The sequence below is a fragment of the Canis aureus genome, chromosome 37, assembly GCF_053574225.1.
Source record: "Canis aureus isolate CA01 chromosome 37, VMU_Caureus_v.1.0, whole genome shotgun sequence".
In the NCBI taxonomy this organism is placed as follows: domain Eukaryota; kingdom Metazoa; phylum Chordata; class Mammalia; order Carnivora; family Canidae; genus Canis; species Canis aureus.
The window spans coordinates 9,266,160-9,288,639 of NC_135647.1; the positions used below are offsets into that span (position 1 = coordinate 9,266,160).

At 40.0% G+C, this 22,480-nt stretch overlaps 2 long non-coding RNA genes across 2 annotated transcripts in view; both read right to left on the minus strand.

The window, feature by feature from the left end:
• Nucleotides 1–2,078, minus strand: part of LOC144306568 (uncharacterized) — a 98,763-nt gene extending 96,685 nt beyond the window's left edge. Inside the window, exon 1 of the long non-coding RNA XR_013373643.1 lies at nt 1,961–2,078. This is a non-coding gene — a long non-coding RNA (uncharacterized LOC144306568). The remainder of the gene's footprint in view (nt 1–1,960) is intronic.
• Nucleotides 2,079–15,496: 13,418 nt separating this feature from the next.
• Nucleotides 15,497–22,259, minus strand: LOC144306392 (uncharacterized). Its single transcript, XR_013373467.1, has 4 exons — nt 22,135–22,259; nt 20,749–20,812; nt 20,205–20,322; nt 15,497–19,697 (listed from the first exon to the last, which is right to left on the minus strand). It is a non-coding gene; the product is annotated as an uncharacterized LOC144306392 (long non-coding RNA).
• Nucleotides 22,260–22,480: the final 221 nt, after the last annotated feature.

The window sequence follows — 22,480 nt, forward strand, 5'->3', positions numbered from 1 at the left end:
GAGCTTCCACCTGCTAGCACTCATAGACCAATAACTTTAATTTTTGGCACTTATTTACAGGCTGAATAGACTCATCCACACCTGCTTTCCCCTTAATTAGCTGGCTATCTAAGGGCTGCAGATTGGAGGCTGCCAGCTTCCTGAACTAAGAGAAAGATCATTTACTTGCTGATATAAGAGAACTGGGGTGGAGAAAGGAGGGAAAAAAAGAATCTTTCTGTTAGAGAAACTAAAGAGGAAACCATTAGGAAAAAAAATAAGATAGAGTGAGAGAGAAATAATATATGAATATGGGATCAAATTAGAAATACTACTACATATATGATATAGATAAGAAATATATATGAATATATAAGTATGTATATGAGTATATATTAGCATATATACTTATAGAATATATGTATGTATATCATATATATATCCATATATATTATATATATGGGCTACTTGAAGCCAGGAAAATAAACAGCCACTCTAATTGGCAGTGACAGCTACTTCTACTTAAAAACATTTGAAATCTTCCAAAGAGCTCCAAAGAATCCGACATTCTTTCGCATTATTACCAAAGACAACACTTGCTATCACCCAACAGAGATAAGGAAAGTGACCCCCAATAAAGTAGGAAGAGGACTGGGTTGGGGGTCTGAAGCCCCTGGGACCCTAGACTCCACTTTGCCACCAACCCACTGCTGGAATTTTGGATATGTCACATGACAGGGGTGGCCTCAGTGTCCCCATCTGCAACAAGCGGGAATGGATAAAGTGGTCTTCAAATTCCTCTTTAGCTTGAGTGATTTTGAATCAAAACTTATTCTCCTTTCAGCTCCTTTCTACAATATCAATCACCCCTGAAATAACCCAGGATGGGGAGGGAGAGCCATAACAAGACAATAGTACATTGTAAAAATTAGACACTTTTTACACCGCTGGAATGTCTGAAGTTTCAAACCACAATAGGTGAATTTTAATGCTGAGAGGAAACTTTCATGATTTCCTCAACTTCCTCAAGTTACAGATGAAAAAACAAACAAACAAACAAGATCTAAGACGGTTAACTGACTTGTCCCAGGTTCATGGAGCACAGTTGAGATTAGAAATCAAGTTCAACTGCCTCCCCAGACAAATAACTGGCAATTCTGCAGCGAAACAATCTGACCCTACACAAAAGTGCACTCATTAGAAAAGAAGGGCACGCTTCGTGCTAAGGTTTAGGTGCAAGTTTATCTTTCCTTCATACAGTTTACAGGCTCTTTAGAGATGCAATGGGTGCTCAATATAAATTTGGTATAAATAAAAATATATTCCCCAAGGGCCCTTCAAGATCAGTACTCAATGAGCATATTTTATTCTCCAGATGTGTTGCAAGCATGTTACGGAACCATTGCACTTCTCAGTTTAAATCACAGCAAGAATTTCTACTGCCCCTAAGACAAGTACCAAACTTGGCACCACAACCTAGAAGGCCTCTCATGAGATGACCACAGCTCACCTCTCCAGCTTCATCTCTGCCTGATGCTCACCCCCAGCAGACCACAGTCTTTCAGCCAAATTGAACTACTTGTAGCAAGTCCACAGGAACAGCCTGTTTCCCACTTTCTGATTCCCCCACTCATTTTTATCATCACTAACCCCCTTTTCATCCTCCTTGTTTCCTATTTGTGTCACTGCTCCCAAAAACCATTACATGTGATCCTCCCATGACCCACGTGAGCTAATTTGCTCCTGGTGCTCACCTCTCTCTCCCATATCACAGTGAACTTGGTAAAGGAAGGAATTTCCTTGTCTCCCATTGAATGCCCCATAATGCTAAGCACTGTGATTGTTCAAAAATACTTGTTAAATAAATCAATGTCAAGAGAGGTAGAACCATGGTTACTTATGAATTCCTTTGTTTATGGATATTTTTAAAAATTGACCACGTCTTTATGACTTACACACGACAAAACATTCAAGTCTTTACCTTTATTCCCATAGGCATGTCGACCTTCCCACATCTTGGAGCTTCTTCAGTACATGAGGATGTGCTGGATGTACTAGGATGTGGGCTGTTGACTAGGATTACTCAGTCACTGCAAATCTACCCACTGTTCTCCAGTCTTATAGAATGAGCAGTTCAAATTTTTCCCAGGAGTCTATAGAAGGGAGCAATCAACAGCTGGATTCTGGAGCCCAGCCACCTGAATGGAGTCTGAGCTCTGCCACTTATTGTAACTTCAAGCAAGTTACCTTCCCTCTCACTACATCTCAATGTCCTCATCTGTAAAATGAGACGATATCATATCTACTTCAAAGAGCCATTGAAGAATGCAGTTCGTTAATATGTGTAAAAATCTTACTACAGCATCTGGCATACAGGAATTATGCAAGGCTGGCTTAATATTTTTGTTAGGATCATGTATAATTATAATCATTATCCCTAAGTTTTTCATACATGTTGTCTCACTTAACCTTCATAACTGTGCAGTGAAGGAGTCCTCATGTTCTCCTTTACCAATTAAGACATCATGAAACACTGCAATGTCACAATGGAATCCCAGATGTTGAAAAAGTTGTACTGTGTATCATTCCCCCACCTCACCTCTACCTTCCAAAGATAAGTTGCCCCTCAAACATTGTTAGTCTATGAATGTTAATAGGATTCTCTCAGGGACCCACCAACACAAAATCCTGGTCCTATCTGCAACCTGCCTCTGTCAGAATACATAGCCAGTCTTCTATCTCTTACATCCCTCCCGCCACCTTTTCATTCCCACTCCTGCCCTCTTTACTCTGATCCTCATTATCTCAAAATTAGATGGCTGCACACTTCACTCTTGTTTTTAGCTTTAAAAGCACACCAATTTCACAGAGCTAGAGCTCTGCCTTCATATGTGAAATTTAAAAGAAAAAAAAGAAATCCAATAAGTCTACAGAAGTCCACAAACTGTTCCTGATTTTTGCTTCTCCTCCCCAACTCCCATCAAAAAAGTAAAATAGACTGGGGGAAAAAAACTTCCTTCCAATGACTCCCACATCACTACATTACACAGAAAGCTTTTGAAATAACCCAACGTGCCTGATTAGGAATGTAAATTCTATACAAATTTGACTTCACATTTTCCTAGTGACTTATTTGTACCTCGACTTTTTTTTCTTAGGGTAGTTAAGCAAGAGGAGATGCTTACTTAGTGAAACGAATTAACTTCTCTTCTACAATTTAGTCTATACCATTCTGATAGCTTTTGTAAGGTCGATTATGCTCTGAGATATCAATAAACTTTTTTTCTCTGCAGCTCTTAGAAATAAACAAATGAAGAGAGAGATTTATCTCAATTCTCCTTAAGGGTTTGTCAGTCTTTAGTTGTCTAAGACTAACTTCCAATTAGATTTTTTGTTTTCTGATTCTTGTGACTTCTTGATCATGACAAAATAAGAAAGGAAACAGTTCTATGGCTCAAAAGTAGAGAGCAATCCAAGGATGGGTTATCTATGAATTCACAACCCTAGGCCAGACACAAAGTTTCAACCACCATCACAGCCTGACTGGACAACCAATCAAGTAGAAAAATCCTATTTTGTCTTCTTGGAAAGCATCGTAGAACCCAAGATGTGTTTCTATACTACTCCTGTCCCAAACAATGCATCTCACACACACATCTCTAATGTCTGCAGGCACCCGGTCTAGAATTCAGACAGGATCCATTTACTTTATTAGTTGTAAAATAAACTGCAGATTTCAAATGATGACCCTCTCCCTGAGGGGCTCTCCCCACAGCTGTGTTTAGAGAATAGTGGCTCCTTTGGTAAAAAGAATCAGATAACTTCTCTCCACTCAAGACTCAGGATATTTTATTCTCAAAATATACCTGTGTTCCAAGAGTAAACTGTAACAAATTTGAAAAGATGGAATCCATAGAAAGGATTTTTCCCCAGATCTGAGCTTTAGGGTAAATGAGAGAGAAAGAATGGAAATTTGTGAAGAAATAAAAGTGAGTATTTCTGTGTGCTTAAGGAGACCATTTAAAATACCTTAAAATATTTTATGTGAAGATATACAGTTTCTTATAATTATGTTTGGGATGCCTGGGTAGCTCAGCAGTTAAGTGTCTGCCTTTGGCTCAGGGCGTGGTCATGGAGTCCCAGGACTGAGTTCCCCACTGGGCTTCCTACATGGGGCCTGCTTCTCCCTCTGCCTGTGTCTCTGCCTCGTGTGTGTGTGTGTGTGTGTGTGTGTGTGTCATGAATAAAGAAAATCTTTTTTAAAAAATTATCATTTTTGATATATTGATATATTAAATTATCAACATAATCATTCTATAAGTATTATTTGATTGAAGTAAGACATTATTTAGCCTAAGTGAAGCCAATATTTAGGAAATAAAGAAAACCTCTTAACAGGAAAAAAAAAAAAACTAATTCCCTAATCTTAGAGAGTGAAAAAGAGAAGATATTCGATTTTCTGGATTCCATGTTAACTACCTAAAAGTCTTTCATTTTGGGGGGCACCTGGTGGCTCAGTGGTTGAGCATCTGCCTTTGGCCCGAGTCATGATCCCAGAGCCCTGGGATCAAGTCCCACATCAGACTCCCCACAGGGAGCCTGCTTCTCCCTCTGCCTATGTCTCTGCCTCTTCTCTCTCTGTGCCTCTCGTGAATAAATAAATGAAATCCTTAAAAAAAAAAAAAGTCTTGTTTTCATTGAATTTGCTGAGGAAAAAAAAGAGAGAGACAACAGGGAAAACCACCCCACACACTGCTTTTTGCCACAGAGGATCTTTAAAATCTTCACTTATCCTGAACTGTCACCCTCAGCAGCCTCTGAGTCTTCCAATGTTACCTTATCATTTCTAGTCTTTTAAAAACTGCCTAACAGTCCTAAGACAAGTGTTTTTCAAAGCTTGCCAGTATGTGATATTTCTAAATCCAGACAAATTGCTTTCATGTTACAGAAGATGAAGATAAGTGGGAGGCTCAAGACCAGGTCCCGTAGAGGGCTTGCTGCAGCAAGCGGTGGTCCCATCAGTTCTCAGGCTGTGACCCTTGACCAGAGGCCTGGATGTAGCTTATTATGCCAGAAGACAATGAAATCTTCCCATATCCACCTCTGAGATTTTGTTTCAAAGCTAGGCAAATGTGGTTGCAGCTTATTAGCTCATTTCTGCATTTGCGAATGGATGCTCCTGCATACTGGGCTGAGGCTCTTCTGCTAGCCCATCCCCATGCACCATGTACTCCTTCACTGGGTATCCTGAAGCCCACCTGGGTACCCCTCTATCAGAAAGCTGGCTGCCAGTTCAGTTCTTTGGGGAGAACCCATTAGAAGAGACAGGGAAACAGACCAAAATCCATATAGACTACTCTATCAGCAAGCTTCTTGCACTCCCCCAGTGAAGAGAACCCAATACAGTAGACAAGAAACCAGAAAGAGGAAAGAGGAAAGGTTACAGGTCACAGGTACTGTCAAGCAGCCTTCTCTACATATCTTCCTCTATTCTGGGAACACTTTCTCTCCTCACTCTGGATTGTACCTTGCAATTTCTCTACAATCTGAACACACTATTGTAATTAGTCCCCTCATTCAGTTCTGTCCACATTACCCAATTTCCTGCTAGGACCTTGACTGACACAGATTGTATTCAACTCCTACTCTGAACAAATCAAGAAGATGAGGCCATAGCTATAGGTCCAAAGTCAACAAAAGGAAACCCACACAGAAGGCAGAGCAGCCTGACTTGAGAAAATAGCAATGATCTCCGGAAGCTAGAAAGTATCCAAGTCATTTTTAAAATGTTGTACTGCACTGCTTGCCTTTAAAATAGAAAGAATGGTACAACATTTCCTAACAAATCAAGCCCAGTTCTAAATAAATGTCTTTAGAAATAGTTTAGTAGGAATGAATTCTAGGTATCCAAATATAAAATACTTAATACTGAGGTTTAAGATTCTGGAATATTTTCCCCATCAAGAACTGCAGTACTTTAAAATATTTCAAGGGAGGGATGCCTGGGTGGCTCAGTTGTTGAGTGTCTGCCTTTGGCTCAGGGTGTGATCCCATGGTCCTAGGATTGAGTCTTGCATCAGGCTCCCCACAAAGAGCCTGCTTCTCCCTCTGCCTATGTCTCTGCCTCTCCCTCTCCCTCTGTGTGTGTGTGTGTGTTCCTTATGAATAAATAAATCTCTAAAAATAATAATAAAATAAAAAATATTTCAGGGAAAGCAGAAGAGAAATCTTGATGTTTTTCCTCCCCTTCTCATTCATCAGGTTTTTTTAAAGCTTCCATGTTTCTAAGGAGATGGTCATTGTAACCCCATGTGAGAAGTGCAAACGAAAAAACTAAGGCTCAGGGAAATGGCAGAGCTAACCATTGTGGGGAATAAACTTTCATCAAGATCATCCAACTGCTCCTAGAATTCATCACTCCCAACTTACCTGGAAAGCAAATATACAAATATCTTGACTCAAAGCTAATACTAAGTAATTCCAGATAGAAGTATTCCTCTGACCCACAATGCTGATAATCTTACCTCATAGTAACATTTTAATAGTCCATTTGGTCCTAATCCAAGACACAGCCCTGAGCTATAGCCCTAAATGAATTCCCCTCCACTTTTCATTTCTTCTGGGGAATTGGACTAATTATAGTGACTACTTTGGAGGGAGCACTGGTTTGAAAACATTGCCTGAGGGATACAAAAGTTGTTTTATTTCATAATTAGGCATCTCTGTCCCAGGGGCATTTTATAGTCATGGTTTGAAATAACAGCCATTATTTTATTACAATTTTCTATTTTTTGCACATAAAAATATTTAGAACATGTTTTTAGCTGAGTTTTATTAGTCATAATGCCAGGAAGTGCCTGGTGTTATGGATGATGGAATTATCTTTGAGGGCTTCCCTTTAGTGTTATTTCTTTCTTATAGGCTTCGTTCTCCCAGCATTTCGTATTAGAACTGAAATATAAAGTGGAAATTGAATATTCTATTTGCAGAGGTGACCCATACACAAAAATAAAGTGAACCCTACTCCTAGGTCTTTCTATTCCCTTGCTCCTAATCAGCATTATAACCCCTATGCCACATGGGTAACCACTTAGGTCTTGGGTAAGGCTATTTTAACAAGAAATAGAAACGTGGCATCCATTCTCAGGCACAAAAGTAACAATTCAGAAACAATTGACATTAAATAATGCCCTTATCAGGCAATTGGATTAAATTTCCCTCTTGGGGGAATCTAATAACAAGATTGTGTGCATGCACTGGCATACATGTGTATGTAGAGAACAGAATAATAGAATCATAGAAACAGAAGGGATTGTCTATTATAGCTAGGCAATTTTTCTTAAACAAAACAGGGATCACCTTTAGAATATCTAAAAACTTCTCCATAATTCCTCTAGGGACAGGGCACAGGTGACCCTTTCACACACACAGCGCTGGTACTCTAGGAGGATATTAGTCCTTATGTAGAGATAAAAATCTGTTTCCTCTTCACTTCTGCCCACTGACACCAGTTCTTCTCTTCTCTGACATCAGAGCCTAGAAATGTTTGAAAAATAGTCATCAAGTCCTTTCTGGTAAAGAATGATCCTTTTCATTAGCCAGTACCCATCCCTCTCTTCTTCTGGTAACAGTATGCAATTTTCCTTCAGTTCCATACCTTCCTCACTCTTAACACATGCAGTCGTTTGCAGGGGATGGAGGCGTACATTCCTGGAATGGGTATATGACCTAAGCCCACCAATTAATACATACAAATTTCCTGTCCCTTGTTTAGTTTCTTTATAAAAATTTTTTTTTACATTTTATTTATTTATTTGACAGAGAGAGAGAGAATAAGCAGGAGGTGTGGCCGGTGGAGGAAGAGGGAGAAGCAGACTCCCCACTGAGCAGGGAGCCCAATGCAGGGCTTGATCCCAGGACTCTGGGATCATGACCTGAGCCAAAGGCAGATGCTTAACCAACTGAGCTATCCAGTTGGCTGGATGCACCCCATCCCATGCTTAGTTTCTAAGCAGGCAGTTGACAAAGGCTATACCCATGAGACATATTTTTACAGAATCTTTGAGAAAGACCAGCTCTTTTCTTGCTTTTCTTGTCCATTTTACTTGCTGTATAAGGCAATAGAAGTCATTTCCAAGCAAAATAATCCTGAACCAAAAGAGTCTTCTGATCTTATTCTTTCTAAGGAGCATCACAGTTCCTCCAGCTATTCCTTAAATGGTCTGTCTTCACAGCTTTTCACCATCTCTACCAACTCTGATTTGTTCCAGTGGAAAAGTGCTCAACAAAACTGTTACCCAGAATGAAACCCAAATTACAAAATGTGCTCTGAGCAGTGCAGAGAACAGTAAATATTGACCATTAGTGATGTAGATATGATAATTCTATCACTTCAGCTCAATAGTCCATGAATAATTTTGTGATGGTTAATTTTTTATATCAATTTGTCTAGGCTATGATACCCAGTTGTTTGGTCAAACACCAATCTAGAGGTTGCTATGAAGACTAGACTTTGAGTGAAGCACATTGCCCCCCATAATGTGGATGAGCCTCATCCATCACAGCTGAAGACCTTAAAAGAAAATGATTCAGCCTTCAGAACACCTTCAGACTCAAGACTGCAACACTGATTCCAACTCCTGCCAGAATTCCTAGCCAGCCTGATTTCAGACTTCCCAGCACCTCCTCCACCCTGCATTAACACCTGTGTATACGTGTTTGTGTATGTGTCCTATTGGTTCTGTTTTCTCCAGAGAACTGACACATAAAGATATTATGCTTTTTTCTGGCTTGGAACCTTCAAACAATGGAAACACTTGATTCTTTCACGTTTATGAGGACTCTCCATCTTATATTTGCTCAATTCATTGTTTTCAACTGAACTCCTCATACTTTACATGTGTGTCTACGACCATGATTTCCATCAACTGAGATTTTTCAGAAAGATTCCTTCATCCAGCATATTCATTAAGGGTCTCAGTTTGGAACCTATGCACATTTGGTGAGAAGGCTTTGATCTCTCCATCCTAGTAATTAGAAAAGTGTTTGTTAAGCTATAGCTTATATTGGAGCCCTGTTGAACACAACTTGAAGTTCCCGTCAATCAGTATCCTGTTGTGTGACCTCCTTAACTAGTTGTTAATCCACCTAACAGGATTATCATCCAAGCCACACTTCTCCATCATGCCTGTAAGAATATTATAAAAGTTCCCACTGAATGCCCTGCAGAAAGAGAATAGACTATGTTCACAGAATTCCTTCCATCTAATAACCATGCAAAACCCATGCAAAAATCGTTACTTTGACATAAATTATTGTTTACGAACTCATTCTAACTGGCCACCCTTTCATTTTGTGAAGAATTTTTTAAGACCTTATTTATTTGAGGATAAGAGAGAGAGAGAGAGAGCACAAGCATGGGAGAGGGATAGAGGAAGACCAGACACCCTGCTGAGCAGGGCACCCAACGCAGAGCTCGATCGCAGGTCCCCAAGATGATGACCTGAGCAGAGGCAGACACTTAACCAAATGAGCCACCCAAGTGCCTCTTTGTGAAGAATTCTCATACACAGTTGATTTAGAATTTTGCCAGAATGCCATCAAAATACCAGCAAAGTAAACTTAGATCTGCATTTTTGCTAATTTTTGAAATACCCTCTTCCCCAAAGATGAGAGATATTCTGTCCATGATTGCATCTTCAAGTTCTTTCATTACCTTGAAAAGTAATTCATCTGGGCAGCCCAGGTGGCTCAGCAGTTTAGCGCCGCCTTTGGCTTGGGGTCTGATTCTGGAGACCCAGAATCCAGTCCCACGTCGGGCTCCCTACGTGGAGCCTGCTTCTCCCTCTGCCTCTGTCTCTGCCTCTCTCTCTCTCTCTCTCCCTCATAAATAAATAAAATCTTAAAAAAAAAAAGAAAAGTAATTCATCAAATAAATGACTAGTTTCACACATTTGAAGAAGCACAATGCTTCTCACCTTCTTGAGCTTCAGTTGTTACTCATGTAAGTTTTACTCTTTATAGTTTAAATGTGATTCTCCTTGATGGAGAAGAAAGAGAGAAAACCAGGCTAACCAAAAGGCAAATAACCAGGAAAAAAACTGTAACAGACTAAAGAGCCAAATGACTTTTATCTTTGTTCTATTAAAAAGCATGTAAAATCTGATATTTAAACCATCAAAACTCTGGAAGACAGATGATCAAAGGACAAACAGATAACTCATTTAGAAGAAATCTATCTGAATCACAAAACATGGAAAAAGTTGCATCTTCTTAGTATTGCAATAAATACAAGATAATATTTTTAAGCTTGGCCTATAAAATTAGCAGTCTCTTGAAAAAATATAATATACAATGTTGATAGTGAAAGTATCACCTACATTTTCACATATACATGTATTGTGTGATCATATATATTGATAACAGAAATATGACATACTACTACTCTTTCACAAAGTTGTATATCAATATTCACAACACCCCAAGGAAATATTTTTAAATGTAAGACAATCTTTAGCTACAAAGATTTTTATTGTTTATTTATTTGTGTTTAAGGATATACACCATACAAGCAATAAAGAATATGAAATAAATTATGCCTCATAATTATAAAAGGGTACTGTGTAGCCATTAAAATGATTACTATGAACTTACTAAGAGAAATTCTTATTTTATAATTTTTGGCTTAAAAAGTTATTATACAGAATATGTACATTTTCTCTATGTAATACAAGTGAGTAAAACTCTTCACTAAAAAAATAAAAAAAAAAACCTAAGAAAATATACCAAAACTAATATGGTCATGACATACTAGATGTTAAATTATAGAATTTTTACAAAGGGAAAAATAACAATAGGTTTTATTTTTAAAACTGGATTGAGAGGTTCTGTTTTCTTTAAAACCAACAGAACCTGAGCATATTTTTGCAAGAACCATTCAAATAGTCAAGAAAAATCATGGAAATTATCATATTTTCAAAATCACAGAGGGAGAAAGTGCATCAGTCAAATCAAGCATGATCTGTCAGATATAAGAAAAGCCCTCCTTCAGTCTGCCACCAACACCAAAACACACCTTCCAATCATGCTTCATCATAGGTTTTTTCCTACCCATACTTAAAGGCATCATCACTAATCCTCAAAAGATTATTAGTGCTCAAGATTTTTAGTTATGAATTAATAGTTAAATCATGATTAGCTATTAGAAGAGCTTTCAGCATTCAAGACTGATCAGTATTATTGAGGTTGGGATATAGAAGGAGAAGATAAGTTGCCAGATGTAAAGCAGCCATTCTCTTCACTTCAGAATGCACCCCCATCAGTCCTGATCTCAGAATCCACATGCGTGCACTTAACACTTTGCATTTCTCTTAGGAAACCATGCTCTCAGAACTAACACCATCTACACTTAGCAGGAATAAGCAAAGCCATTCTGATTTGGGCCTTACCATACCTATAGTTATAAAATGACATGAGTTGGGACGCCTGGGTGGCTCAGTGGTTAAGCATATGCCTTGGGCTCAGGGAGTGATCCTGGGGTTCCGGGATCGAGTCTCACATCTGGATCCTTGAAGGGAGCCTGCTTCTCCCTCTGCCTGTGTCTCTCCCTTTCTCTGTGTGTCTCTCATGAATAGATAAATAAAATCTTTCTTTAAAAAATGACATAAAAAATGATATGAATTGTTCAATATTTCAAAATGCATGGTATGAAGTGGGGGGGGGGTAATTCCTGTACAGAAGGAAGAGAGATACTAACATTATACTGTGATCCATTTGATGTTTAATAAAATTACATTGACAATGAGATAACTTAGGATCAGATACTATATTTTAGAAACAAAGGCAATTTTCTGGTTCCTAGGTATAGGTTAGGATAAAGAGTATATAAGGCAGATGTATATGAGAAGAGAAGGCTAAATTAATGAAGAGGGTATTTCCTGAGAGTTGTCTGGGAGAGAAAAATCAAAGTAAAATGAGGTTCAAGAACAGGAGAGACTAGATTTACATTGAACTGACCAGTGGGCCAGAGCCAAAAGGACTGATGAGTAATGAGGTCAGAATAAATCAAGGAGCAAAGCACAGAGGAGACAAGGTAGAGAAACACAGGAAAGAAGTCCATCAGCCCAAGGATCTAGGGGAAATTATCTGTCATTCCTTAAAGGTTCCAAAATCAGCTTGGGAGAAGTAACCAAAATTTATCATTCATGTATTCAAGAAAACCTATTTATTTCATCTCCTGATGATGGAGTGAGAAGTGACTCAACATATTGACATGTTTTTTGACAAGACAGACTTTAAATCTGTGAATTGTCCAAGCAATGTCAATATTTCTGGTACCTTTTCTTCTCCAATGCTGCCTGTTCCTCTATGATCCCTCTCCTGTAGAACCTGTCCCCTAGGTTCTTCTCTGCTTCCCATTCCAGATGACTGTGACCTATAATGAAGGATTTTGCTAACACTAGAGTTAGTCAACTGAAATACAATTTTAGTATAGTTATAAAAGTGCTCCTAATGCAAAGAAAGTTGGATAAGTCACTACCTATGAACATCATTACCAGACTTGAAAGGCCCCAGGGGTGAGACATACTGCTCTGAATGATCCAAAATTGGCTTCTAAGTCTATTTTGACTGTGTGATTTCTCCTATTACAAATATATAGGATCCTCAGAGCAAGATGATTTTCTTCTCACAGTGTTTTTCATGGCCTTTAAATATCTTTGTCCATATAAATTTATTCAAAAGAAATGTCAATGTTAGCCTCCACAACAATGGGGCAATCTGACAACATGTTGCCTATTGACACAATGCAATGGGAAAGCATAATATCACCCATGAAGTCTTTTTGCATTAAAACTGCTTATCTTGAAGCTAAGTATGGGGAAACAATCAGACTACTCCAAATTCAACCAGACAATTAGACTTGAGTCTTCAAAACTGTCAGTATTATAAAAGATCCTAAAACACCTAATGGGAGAGTCATTCCAGATTAAAAGAAGCTACAAGGCTATGACAACTGCGTACAAAGCATGCTTCTTACTCAGATCATTAGAAGAAAAAAAAAAAAAAAAGAAAAGGAAAAAGAAAAACCAAATGATACTGCAAGGAGAGCTGGAAAATCTGAATATTGACAATATTATACAATGATATTATATCAATGTTACATTGAGATAATTCATCGTGTTTATGTAGAAGAATGACTTTGTTCTTAGAAGATGCATCCCGAGCTAATTAAGAGTGATGTTCACAACTTCCTTTCCAACAACCTAGATGGGAGGAAAAAGAAAATGCAAGAAAAGAAAGATACACATATGTACAACATACATACGGAGGAAGACAGAGACAGAAAGACCCAAGGTAGAGAACTCATTGTGGCAAAATGGTAACAAGTAATGAAGAGTATATTGAGATATTGGCAAGAGTACATTAATCATTATAGTATTTACTATTCTTTCAGTTTTCTTATAGCTTTTTTTTCCCCAAATAAGGTTGGGGGAAAGACAGGCAGAACAAATACATAATCCTGTGATATGGTGGGAGAAACTCAGAAGTCTGAAGATTGGGTTTTGTGCACAGCTGTGACATGTGGCTCAGATTCTGAGCAAGTGGCCTCAGTTCTTGGGGTTTTTAGTTCTTCTTCTGTACAGTAAGATGGATGAACTGAATCATCTCCAAGGACCCTTCCCTGTGATAGGAGTAAGCATTGGGGAATAAAAATAGTCATGTCTATGCATGTAAATGTATGTTGACATATGCCAATAGCATAATAAAATTGCTATTTCTCTTCATAAAATTACTCCCTGGTAATTTCATAATTTATAAATTATTCCTCCTCAGCACCTTGGCTAATTGTGTGTGTTTAATGATATTAGCCTACTTGGCTCTGAAATGCTGTTTCTTGTTCCAAGAATCAGACCTCTTATTTACCTTTAAAAAAAAAAAAAAGAATTCTACACAAAATAACAAGCAAGAAAGAAACAATGCAAGAAAGGAAGGAAGGGGGAGAGTAACAAGGGAAGGGAGGCTAGGAGAAAGGGGAGAAAGAAGGAATTTGGGGACAGAGGAAGGAGGAATTGCTTCAGAGAAGTATGTATTTGCTCACCAGAGCTGGACTATAAACTGAGAACTGAAGTGTCTATTTAGTGGTGCAAATCCCTCAGGTGATTGTCTCTAATTAGGAGTTGGAAATAGGACCTGTAGCCACTTCATTAATCCCCTGACTATACATATCTAATGCACATGTGTGAAGTTCTGTGGCATCTACTAGGAACCAAAGCAGCAAATGGAAGCAAGAATGGATAGTTTTGAGAAAGAGAGTAGATAATTTTTTAAAATAATCTGTGTAACTCTCTCAAAACTTTTCCTGATGGACCATTTTCCAAGATTAAAAAAAAAAGTTTTAAGGCTATTAAGAACTAGACCCATTTGAGCAATACTCTTTAAGACTTATTTATTTTAGAGTGAGAGAGGGAGCATGAATGGGGGTGAGGAGTAGAGAGAGTGGAGGAGAGAGAATCTTTTTTTTTTTTTATTGGAGTTCAATTTGCCAACATATAGCATAACACCCAGTGCTCATCCCATCAACTGCCCCCCTCAGTGCCCGTCACCCAGTCACCCCTACCCCCTGCCCACCTCCCTTTCCACCACCCCTAGTTCATTTCCCAGAGTTAGAAGTCTCTCATGTTCTGTCTCCCTTTCTGATATTTCCCACTCATTTTTTCTCCTTTCCCCTTTATTCCCTTTCACTACTTCTTATATTCCCCAAATGAATGAGACCATATAATGTTTGTCCTTCTCTGATTGACTTATTTCGCTCAGCATAATACCCTCCAGTTCCATCCACGTTGAAGCAAATAGTGGGTATTTGTCGTTTCTAATGACTGAGTAATATTCCATTGTATACAGAGACCACATCTTCTTTATCCATTCATCCTTTGATGGACACCGAGGCTCCTTCCACAGTTTGGCTATTGTGGACATTGCTGCTATAAACATTGGGGTGCAGATGTCCTGGCGTTTCACTGCATCTGTATCTTTGGGGTAAATCTCCAGCAGTGCAATTGCTGGGTCATGAGGCAGATCTATTTTTAATGAGGAGAGAGAATCTTAAGCAGACTCCTCACTGAGCATGGAGCCCAACACAGGGCTGGATCCCATGAACCTGAGATCATGACTTGAGCCAAAAATCAAGAGTCAGATGCTTAACTGACTGAGCCACCCACAGCCCCTTGACCAGTATTCGTAATCTTAAAAGCAAAGACAGAAGAAAAGAAGCTTCCAAATTAAAAGCCTATATTTGAGATTTCTATTTAAAGAATGTGAGATCAGCACAAAAACAATGCTCACAAAAGTTAAAATTTTTAAAAATCAATCTAACTTAATTTTTATTATATACTATTTTGTATATCCTGATTTTAGACCTTATGCTTTTTATTACTGTACATTCTGATTTTTTTTACCAGGGCCATGGATCATCTTTTAAAAATAAATCTAGGGGCAGTTGGGTGGCTCAGTGGTTTAGCGTCTGCCTTTGGAGAAACCAAATCAATTGGTTTCTCCAGGATGTTTTTCTCCCATGTGATCCCGGAGTCCTGGGATTGAGTCCTGCATCAGGCTCTCCTCAAGGAGCCTACTTCTCCCTCTGTCTATGTCTCTGCTTCTCTCTGTGTGTCTCTCATGAATAAATAAATAAAATCTTTTTTTAAAAAATGTAAAATCTTAGGAGGGAATAAAAGCAAAGGACTTCCATGAAAAATGGTATCTTTATAACTGATGTGAAGATATTTCCAGGACTATTATAAACTGGATTGATAAATATATTCACATCTAGAAAGTGATTCTGTAACTGGGAATGTTTTGAAACATGAAAAACTATGATAAATAACGTGAGCTGGTCATCATTCTTCCCATCATTGAGCTGATTCTCTGTTGACTTTTCACTATTCTTGGTGACTTGCATTGGAGTTTCCATAAATCCACTAAATAAAAAAAAATATTAATTCCAGCATATGGATACTTGACCATTAGCAAGGAGAGCAAAGACTGGGTCAGAATGAAATCTTACTCTAGCCTGCTCTCCTTCAAAGGAAGTACAGCCCATGCTCTCCCCTCATCTCACCCTCTTTATCCTGCTCCTTTTCTTCATCTGTACAATGGGTAGGGGGAAAGCCCATGGAAAGACTATTACCCACCCACAACAACAGCATGTCCTGGACAATATTTCAAGCGCAGTATAGATGAGGATTTACTCAAAATGACTGCCCACTGAGGATATAATTGAGCCTACCACTCCAAAGTCATGCTTGTCAGGTCATTTACTATCTAAGCTTATACTTCTCCATTTGGGCCAATAGGGGACCCAGAATCTTCCCTGGAGTAGTCACAGAGTGCACATGCAGACCAGGTACCCAACAACACTAAGAGTTTTAGTAAGACAATAGAAGGTTATGTTGAAATACACACTGTGAAATAAGACCTTCATACACCAATCATGGGAATTGTACATTTCCTAAATTCAATGTCCTGTTCCTCCTCATCTAGCAAACAATACCTCCTTTTCTCCAATCTGAATCCCTCCAGAGTGTGCTGATCCCTCTCCCCCTTGTCCCCATTGGCTCTGGAACACCTCCAAACAAGCTTGTCCTTGAGAGTTGTCCCAAAAGCTCAAGCTTTCTAGCCACAAAAGCTGAATGGTCATTTTAAATCATCAGTCTTCATCAATTGGTTTCTCCAGGATGTTTTCCTCCCATCAGTATGCTGTGTAAAATGTACAAAGTGTGCAAAATGTTAACTGCTGCCTACTTGTTAGCAGGACTGACTGCTTGATGCTGTAGCTCTTCCTCACATGTTTGCACCTGCTGTCCGGATGCACCCCCTCCTGCACCATGATCAGTATTCTGCAGGGTGGTGACAACCAGGGGAGCATTTTAAGCCCCATTGGTGGGAAAGCACAATTTCTTACTTGACCTTCATTAAACAGCCTTGGATAACATCCCCGTCAACAGTAGCTGCAGTCTGGTAATATTAGTGTGAGCATTATATACTACATGGGGCTACACTGGCATGCACCCCAGCCCAAGCTGCTTCATGTACCATCTAGGGGAGCATGTGTGCTGATATTCACATGTGTCCTGATCGAGGTCTTACTTTCTGAGCACTCCTCTCCTTTCTCCACTGACCTTCCTCCCATCAGCTCAGGTACTAGATGTCTGGCCTCTTGACAGAGAGAGAGAGAGATGATGTAGCTGCCTGAGAGAGAACTAAAGCACCAATGTGACTTTAAGATCACCAGAACACCCAGCCCAGGCTCTTCTTCCCACTTAAAACTCTCCAGAAAGCACACTGCTCTACCAAACCCAGGAATATACTGTGTGCATTTTATTTAAGTCATCATTCTCCTATCACTTCTGTATAAGAGGCAAATAAGCTACAGATTATCTCCCCACTGCCCATCAACACCCTCTGGTGGATTGCAAATGTAAGCTGAATTTAACCACAAAATACAGGCACTGTTTCAGAAAGAAGGGACGTAGTGCCTCTTTCTAAGGTAAGCAGCCAATCAGAACAGTGGACCAGTGCAAGGGGTATGGCCCCACGGACCAGGAAGGAGTTACAGCTCAAAAGACACACACTTTCTGCCAGAGCAGTGATCCTAGCAGTAGAGGACTGTAAGAGGTCACCTAAATAGAAGAGAGCAGTTTGGAGAAAATAATCAGCAACTACAATCGGTTGCCAAACCAATGGACACGTAGTTCTGAATAACTGCTCCATTTAGACAGCCAGGGCAAGAACCTAGTCAAGGCCAAGGGGAAGTGTAAACCAGCTCAGGGCAGAGGTGATTGGCTGGACTGCAACAAGATCATGCCGGCAGGATTTTCACATGTTACAGTGTGTCCTGAACTTTGTATTTTTCCATACATATATGGAAAACGCAATGAAATAAGCCATCTATTTCCAATCAATATTTTGATAGGCTATATTAAATAATCAATCTTGCTTAAAGACCACAGCCAAGTCTCATTAGCTGCTATGGTTTTCCTTTGATTTTTGTTGGCTTTCTGGATGGTTTGGCCACTCTCACTAAACTTTGATTAAGGCAAGAGAAAGAGGCGGAACTTTTGGAATTAGATGAAAACCTTTGCCCTTATTCCTGCAGGTCTTTCTGTTAAATTGTATTTTCCGGCTTAAATAAGGTCTCCCATGAATCTGGCTGTCATTATTCTCGAAATAATAATAGTTGATTGTTAAGAAATGAAAAAGCACAAAGCATGTATATTTATTTCTCTGCCTTTCCCCTCAACTCAATGGCTATTACAGGGCAGTGATAGTCCCAAGGAAACAGGGGTTCTTTTAACTGTACCAGAAAATGTGTTCAAAAACCTAAACAAGCTAGCTGCAGCCATATCTTTGTTTGGCAACCTGAGTATTCTCTTCACTTAGACCTGCTCGTTGCAACACACAAAGGATTACTCTGCAGCCAGGGATAATAGCTGATCCCATAATCTGGCACTAACACTTAGAAAGATTAATTACCCTATTAAAATCTTAGACATTACTAAGAAAATCTTTGTATAAACCTTTTAACTCACAACAAACGCAGCCTCCTCAGTGCCTTGGGATTGTTATACAATATAGGTCCTCACCCTCCTACACTTGTTCACCGTTGTTTCCAGCATCTTCAGGAATATCCAGATGCACATACTCACACACAAAAGTGAACGCACATCAGCAAATGTGCACTGAGCAACGGACGGTCGAAGCTGCTTCCTGATACAAAGGCGTAGAGTGGGAATGTGGTTGGAATAGATAAAGTAAAAACTCCTCCCGTCTATAAATCGGTCGCTCTGGAGATTAAGCAGCAGGGGAAATAAAAAACATGGATTCAAAACCTGCTGCTGTGTCAGAAACCAGAGGCACCTAAGAAGATTCAAGTTGTAATCCCCCCACAAATTATATGCCCAATATGTGAGTGAAATGATGAGGAAGGTTGAATTCTTGACGCTTAGCATCAAAGTCTCCCTCTGGAGCCAAACACTGATGATCAGTCTTTAGGGAGTTTTTGGTTTTCTGGATGTTGGCCTATGGTGGCTCCCTTTCTTTGCTCCAGGTTTCTTATCACATATGCAAAGAGAACCCGTTGGTTTCAAGACAGAAATGTGATGAAATGCAAGAGGGAGCAAAAGCCCCAGTGAACAGGTTACAAGGCACGTGCAGACTGAACACGAAAACCACCTGCATCCTTCTCATCAGTTGTGATACTTCACTGACAATGTCATTAAACAGCCCACAGCAAACATCATCCACAGAAAAACGAAGAAATGCTGTTGATAGTAAGTTGGTTAAAAGCCCAGCCTGTAGAGTCAAGATCCCAGCTCCTGCACAGATTGGCTGCATGGAGCTGGGCGACGTGCATCATAGAACCAGCCTCAGTCTCAAATGCCTCACCTGTAACATGGAAATGACAGTCATGCCAGATGCCTGAGGGTGTTGGGGGAGTCGGTGAGGGAAGTTCATGGTGCATCTGGCACAACCCCTCATGCATCGCCAGTGCTCAGGAAATATTAGCTGTCCCTGTTCCCTGTCCCTGCAGAGTGACTCCCAAATAACAGAGCAGGCTGCTGTCCAAATGAGGATGACTTCAGGACTGATGCGTCACTTGCCCCTTCGAGCTGTTAAGTAGATCAGGTTCCTCAGCAGGCCTCTTGGCTTTTTGTAAGCAAAGCCTAGAAAGACATAATAACAGGGACAAACAGCACTAACACACATTACAGGGAGACAGGAATTGTTCACAAAACTGGTAGAAGTAGAAGACCCAAAGACACGTTCACTCCCCTTACTCCATCACAACCCCCCTCCCAGTTCTGGTTTACTCTACTTCTCCTGCTACCAACTTTTTCCACTGAGTTTCACCTACTGTCTCAACCACAAAGAAGAAAGACTTTCCCAGGTTTTTTTTTTTTTAATTGCAAATCAGAGGCATAAGCAAATCTCTCAGGAAAGCCCCAAACTGCTCCAGCAGTACCAGCACTTCCCAGAGAAAGGGTCCTCTGCATTCCCAGGTTTGTAGAGAGAAAAGTTGGTCTTCACAGACTTGCCAGGGAAAATGCAAAGCCAGAGATGGTCTATATAAAGCAAGCATGAGGATTTTCCTTGCACTCAGTGAAGTTATGGTTGAAACTTCAAAACCAAAGGAACACTTTTGATCTTAGCAACAAAAGCCTTCCACTCACTGCTCTCATGAGAAGGTGTCAAGGCTCCGCTGGGGCATTTGATTCTTGATGCACGTGGAATGAGAGGCACAAAACATTTTTCTCTGGACCAGCAGAGAGCTGAAATTGGTGCATTCTCCTATTAAGAGTAAGCAAATTTGGTCCATTTTTTTTCAGGTGCAAAGCAATCTTTTTAGACACTGGAAGGCAATTTCTAAGTAAAATAAGATCCAGTAAGGACAGTAATATGGATGTTCAAAATTCTTCCTCCCTAACATTGTCAAAACCATGACTTTCTCCCACTCTACAGTGCTTTCTCCTCAAGTATTGCTGACTACCAGTCTCAGATGAGCAGAAACAGACAGCTCAAACATTATAGAGACAGAAATGGGTGCCCCAGATTTGCTGTTATTGAAGAAAAATGAAATCCCAGAGACATGAGGGGCAGGGGGGAACTTGGCACTCACAATGAGCATCATTCTCTTAAAGATGTGCACACCAGCACTCCTCTGAAATGTATTTATACAAATAGGCTTGAATTCCACACTTTAAAAATAAAGGATACCTTGTCACCAATCCAGGCTTATCAAGGTGGTCAGCTTCTGATCAGAAAGGTTGCATCGAAACATCTACAGACGGCACACAGAGAAACTATGAAAGGTGGGCTTCTGATTACTCCCCATGTAGATCTGCTTTCACAGCTCAAAAATCAGCCCTGTCCTTAAGAAGCCTTCCAGTTGAAATGCCTCAAAAATCACTTTAAAATTTTTAAAAAATTAAAGTTAAACTGATATACATGAAGAAGAAAAAATATATCATTAAGGTAGTCCAACATCTTCAGGGTTACAGGGGCAAAATGCCCACATACTACCTAGGACAGCCTTCTGAAGAACATAAGAAGATAGGCAGAAAACAGCGTGTCAGGTACAGAACAGATACACCCACAAATAGTTTATGGGACTATATGGGAAGAGCTCCCAAATCAGGATAGTCTTGGGGAGCAAGTGGCAGAGACAGGGCAGGGAAGGCTTCCCTGGTTCCCCAAAGTCTACTTCTCATCAGCCTATGTATTTCTATCTTGGGCTCTATCCAGTCTGGATGCTGAGCTAGATGGAAACATGCAAGAAGGCAATGGGCTCAGTGTCCTCATTTGCTGCCAAGTGGTAGAGCCAAGTTCTAGATCCAAGTGCTGAACCCATCCAGGCCCTGGAGGGCTTCCCCTGGAGGTCAACTACCACATTGGAAGACACGGTCTACAGAGCCAGGAAGGACTAAATTCACACTTCTGGACCATCCCTTCCTTGCTGTTGACCCCAAATGAGTTATTTTAACTTCCTCAGCTTCAGGTCCTTAACTATTAAATAAACAAACTCTTATCCCAAGGATTATGATAGACCAGAGAAGTTATCTTTTGAAATTATAGGGCTCCTGGGTGGCTCAGTTGGTTAAGGGTCTGCCTTCAGCTCAGGTCATGATCCCAGAGTCCTAGGATCAAGCCCCAAGCCCCAAGCCCCATGTCAGGCTCCCTGCTCAGCATGAGTCTGCTTCTCCCTCTACCTGCTGTTCCTCCTGCTTATGCTCTTTCTTTCTCTCTCAAATAAATAAATAAAACCTTTTTAAAAAAATTGTTAACAATGCCTGACAAATAGGGGTGGTGCTAAGTAAATGTTAGCTTCTTTCCTTTGTATTCCTCACCCCTAATCTCCTTCTGCTACCAGGTTTCGTAGATCTAAGGCAGCAGGGGAATAGGCTCAGATGTGAACAGAAGCACAACTTCATCCTGCTAAATCCCACACAAGTTCGGAACCACCTGACTCTGTTCTCTTGTCTTACTAGCCTGTGACACCAGCACCCCCACCACTTTCATTACTACCCAGATGGTGATCTGATTCAGGCTCCTCACAGCCCACTGGCACCAAAGTAACTCATCAACCACTTCAGCATGGCTCACCACTGTCCTGTTACTTGAACCATGGGTTTAGACAATATGATAGTGACAAGACGTCATTCTGTACAAGAATCTTCACTCAGTCTGACCTCCTCCCTCCTCAAAAGTACCAGCTCAGCAAACATAACCACATGGTCCTACTGGATCACCAGGAGATAGCACTGTCACAAGACAGCAACAACAAACCTTTGTCATCGTAAGCTTTTGTTGTGACATCATCTAATTTTTTTCATCCTAGCTTGGAAAAGCTGAGTCCACCAACTCACAGCAATAACTGACAATGAACTCAGGCCCTGTGATTACCTTACATGAATTATTTTGTTCAATCTCATGACAACTCGGAGTTGGG